The sequence below is a fragment of the Coptis chinensis genome, chromosome 8 (assembly GCF_015680905.1).
Source record: "Coptis chinensis isolate HL-2020 chromosome 8, ASM1568090v1, whole genome shotgun sequence".
Classification (NCBI taxonomy): domain Eukaryota; kingdom Viridiplantae; phylum Streptophyta; class Magnoliopsida; order Ranunculales; family Ranunculaceae; genus Coptis; species Coptis chinensis.
The window spans coordinates 87334336-87339246 of NC_141463.1; the positions used below are offsets into that span (position 1 = coordinate 87334336).

The 4911-nt window shown below is 34.2% G+C and overlaps 2 long non-coding RNA genes across 2 annotated transcripts; one reads left to right on the forward strand and one right to left on the reverse strand.

Annotated features, from left to right (window-relative positions):
* The first annotated feature begins 460 nt into the window (after window positions 1-460).
* On the forward strand, window positions 461-1467 carry LOC147483909 (uncharacterized). Its single transcript, XR_015204596.1, has 2 exons — window positions 461-936; window positions 1098-1467. It is a non-coding gene; the product is annotated as an uncharacterized LOC147483909 (long non-coding RNA).
* Window positions 1468-2568: 1101 nt separating this feature from the next.
* Window positions 2569-3714, reverse strand: LOC147483910 (uncharacterized). Its single transcript, XR_015206953.1, has 3 exons — window positions 3613-3714; window positions 3260-3316; window positions 2569-3158 (listed from the first exon to the last, which is right to left on the reverse strand). It is a non-coding gene; the product is annotated as an uncharacterized LOC147483910 (long non-coding RNA).
* Window positions 3715-4911: the final 1197 nt, after the last annotated feature.

The window sequence follows — 4911 nt, forward strand, 5'->3', positions numbered from 1 at the left end:
TTTTACAAATCACCTATTTTTTAGCACTTTTTTTTATTTGATCAAATATATAAGAATTGGAATACTAAAAGTGTTTAATTCGTAATAGGAAATTATTTTCTACAAATCATTTATTGTTTAGCAATTTTTTTTTTTATTTGATCAAATATAAATATAAGAATTAGAAATACACTCAAACTCTCCAAAGAAGTTCCAGTATGCATTGGGATTGTAAATATTATTAAGATCTTATCTTTTCGTATTAGAGTCCACATGGGATAAAAAAAAAATCTAACTCTCATATTATGTGCCACATGGGAGAGAAAAATTTTTTAAAAAGGTCTGCGCTTTAGTATATATATATATATATATATATATATATATATATATATATATATATATATATATATAGTAGATAGTAGATGTCAATAATTTTTTCTAAGAAATATAGAAAATAAATTTAAACCAAATACTACTACCAAACAAAATAGTGAGGATGAGTAAGAGCAATGTGTGGACTCTGAAAATAGAGGACTTCCAATGGCTTCACTCCTATCTTTCCCTCTCCCCAACCCCAAGCTTAATTCAATTATGGCTTCTTCATCTACAGCAACAGCACCAACACAGTTCACTACACAGACACTCAACGAGAAGTTTGGTCGTAAAGGCATCAAATTTACTGACTCCGGCCAAGTAGAAATGACAGTTAGAAATTGAAGTTCCCTTTCTCTTCAGATATCCAATGGCCATGTTACCTCCTACAAACCCAAAGTTTACTGGCAAGACGACAAGTTTGAAGAAGTTCTATATACTGTCCCTGGTGAATTAGATTCTATGAAAGGCGGGATTGGTTTAGTCCTTAATGAAGTTTCCCAAACCAATTCAAAAGGAACTCCGTTATGTACTTTGGACTGGATTGTTGCAAATGTCGACGCAGATTCCATTGATGCTCTTCAGGTATTGCTTCATATCTCTAGAAGTTTAGTTGGTAAATAGTTGAGTGCTTAAAGGAGAATTTTTATGATCATATTCCTATACTTTGCTCTATGTTTTGGATGAAAAGAAGAATAATGACTCGTGTACTACTGAACACCTTTTATGTTCGATCATTTTGCAAGGGAAAGGGCTTGAATATTGGTTGATCAGGATGGGCTATGAAGACATTTACTTAGCCAGCCCTGGTTCTTCATCTCAAAAGTTTGGAGACGGTTATTTCATCTGTATTGGACCTGCGTCTATGCTGGTTCCAATCATTGTAAATCCTGGTGAAGATTGGAGAGGGGCACAAGTTATTGAGCATGATAATTTGTAATTAATTACATATAACATACTTTACATTGTTACAGTCCATATATATTGTGTTTTGTCCCTCCCTCTATTTAACTTTTGTAAAGAAATGTATCCTACATTCCTACTCCAGTAAAATGCAACCATGAAACTCTATTGGAGTGCAAGGTAATAACAATGGAACACTCAATATTTCTAAAATGATTATGTACGCATGCACGCTCAATGATTTTATTTCGTCTTTTATTTTCTTAACATTGGGAAAAATGAACAGATTTTTTGTCAAATTAGAAGTACTGAACCTGTTGTTTACTGGGTCATATATGCATATGGATAACCTTTTCAGATACCTTTTTCCTGTTAGAAGTAATTATTAAGCTAGATTCTTTTAGTGATGATGCGGTTCATTTGTGCATGTAACATGGTTAAAGACCATACGTTTCATGAGATGTAATAAGTTGCATTAATGTAGGAGTTAAACATTAATGGGGATGTTGCAATAAGCAACATTTAAATAAGGAATGTAATCACATTTCTAATCATCGAATGAATTAAACAATTTTTTCTTTCACCATTAATTAGTAATAATTATTTGTTAGTTTGCATTTAAAATAACAAGTTTCTTCTCTTGATCATTTGTCATCATTTTGTTATCTAGTTACCATTGTCGGTAACATAGTGGTATAGGAGCCTTGTTAAGATCCATGGCTAATTCCAACAACATTATGTTACAACCCCAACTCCCAAAGTTTAGTGGGAAGAATTATAGTCAGTGGAGCATACAAATAAAGGTCTTGTATGCGTCTCAAGATTTGTAGGAAATTGTCGAGTCTGGTTTTGTAGAGCCTGAGATTCAAGCAAATCTCACTGCAGAACAACTCACTGAGTTGAAAGAAATGCGAAAGAAAGACAAAAAGGCGTTGTTCTTTTGTTTTGATTATTATGTATCCAAAATATTATTCTCAAAATATATTGAAACTCATTCAGTAAATTTATATATTGATCAAAAATATTATTTCCAAAGTATGCAGTTTATTGATCATAGACTAAAAGGATGTTTTTTTTTATTCAACGGGCTTTATAATGTATTAAGATGTCCAAAATTTGTGGTTCCTTTTATTTGTTTTTTTTAATTCTTAGCCGATTAATATACTTAACACATGTTGTCACTTTAACCACTTGCACATTTAGAAAGTGAAATGTACATAGAGAGACACAAACCTGAGAAAGCATATTGCTTTGCCATCCAAATTTGAAGATGAGTGCTATCACCACATAGATGGTTCTAAGATTGTTGCGCCAACCAAAAAGTTAAGGTGCGATTATTGTCGCCACTATTACAATTATCACACTAATTTTTTTTGTTGGGAAAATTGGCATTCATCCTTTAATGCTGAGCTCATTCTCTAAAATGGTAAATCATGAGACAGCAGGAAAAATTAATGAGTAGATAAGTTGTTTACCTTTTTCTACATTTTTACTGAACACATTCATTGCTAGGTTCTTAAACAAAGCTTGCATCATTGCTAATCAAGATAAAGAGTTGGAGATGGATGGATCAGCGTCAAGTTTGTGGTGTCCATGCACAGTTTAGCAAGTTGAAGAGCTAAATGCATTGTTGAAAGTGATCCCTTTGTGGTCCACAGGAATCATGCTTTCAGTAACCATAAGCCAACAATCATTTCAAATACTTCAGGCTAACTATATGGATAGACACCTGACATCACATTTCCAAATTCCGGCTGGCTCATTTGGCATTTTCTCCATTGACACTCTAATAATTTGGGTTGCAATTAACGACCGTCATATCATCTCTCAGCTAGCAAAGATCACTGGAAAACCGTATGGACTTGGTCTGAAGCAGCGTACATCATTGGTCTTTTCATTTAACACTGTTATTTATTAAGATCGATGAAAATGTCTTGTATTCGAACATGTAACTCAAACCAAAATTATATTAAGAGAGCTCTTATAACGATATCGATAGGAGTACCTCTTGAATTGCAGGCAAGAATTCTTTAGCAGGTTGGAATAGCATGCCCTCACTGCCCTGCCATATTATAGTCGTGTTATTGTGAGGAGAAATACTAAGCATCCCTTTCATAATAGTCCAAGTAAAACAGGATTTTGTTTCAAATGTTGATATCTAAGTTCATCTTATATAACATTAGTGGAGTATTCTTTATTTTAGTGATTCGTAATTAAAATAACCACAAAAATAGAAATTGCCTAAAACACCTAGAAACACTAATTAGACTCAATTCCTAAAAATCCCTAAAAATACTAATAATAATAGTAACTAATTTGGAGATGATCTCTCTCTCTCTCAAACCACAACTTGCTTACCTATGAGACACTCTTTTGTGATGCATCTGCTTAAAGATCCAAGAGATACAAAATAAATCACCCTGCAAGAGAGAAAAATAAAATAAAAATAATAAAATAAACAGGAGGGAGAAGAAAAATACATCCAAGAACAAACACTTATTTAGAGAAAACACGTTGAAAGATGTAATGAAATATAGTAAATTTAATCACATGTAACACTTACAGTTTAGAGAAGAATGGTTTTATCAAATTGATTATATGTGATCCATTGCCGTCTTTTTTTAAGTGTAGGAAAAATAATCCAACAACATTCATAACAGCCATTACATATATGTCGAAATCCCTATCAATGTCAGTCAAATTGTTCATAAGTTGATGCGCTGGAGGTGGCTTTGTGAGAAATCACACTAAAGTTCCCCTCAAATGCTATTAAAAAAAATTGCTATAAGAAATTCCGTCCCAACTTGATGGAGTATACTCTAACACTAAACTTTCACTACCCTTCTCTTTTGCTTTCAATGACAAGCAAAGACCTTTCATATTTAAAAAAAAAAAAAAACTCATTTGACTCGCACCCGCACTCTCCGCCATAACGCCCAACCACTACCTACCGCAACTGATTTGGGTTAGTTTGGGGGTAGGAAATGACTTGTATTAGGTTTGTTAGGTTTGGGTTGGTTTGGTGAACTCATTTGTTTGGTTTTTGTGGTTGTCGGAGATAAACTTTTTTGGGTTCGTACCTTGTTCTGCCGGAAGGGTTTTGGTTTAGGTTTTGTTTGTTGGTTGGATGAGGTTTGGGGTTTGTAGTTTTTCCGATAGGATTTGGGATTGCTTATGTTGGGTTTTGTGTAATTGGATTTGGGTTTTGCTGACTTATAGACAGGATTAGGATATGAGAAAGAAGAATGTTATTTCTTATGGTTCTATTGCCCTGCCTCTTAAGAAACGTGTTCATTGCCCTTTCCGAGATCGTCATGGAAGCACTAATGGGGTAAGCAGGAATGGTTTTACTATTCCCTACTTTCTCACGCATTTTGATAAACAACACGTAGGTTGTCAGTTGAGTATCAATAGGGTACGGGACGAACTTAAGGATGATTGTGATCTGTATTTGTTATTGGAGAATTCTTTAAAGTCTATAGACAAATGGATGTGTGGTCGTTGTCTTGGTATCCACACACTTGGTATACCGTGTCATCATCCAGATGTTACCATACCACCACCTGTTTTGATGGAGAATGAGGAGTCCCCATGTTTCATTGTGGGCATACCACAGCCGCCTCCTAAGCCCGACACTATAGATCTTGCATCCACGAC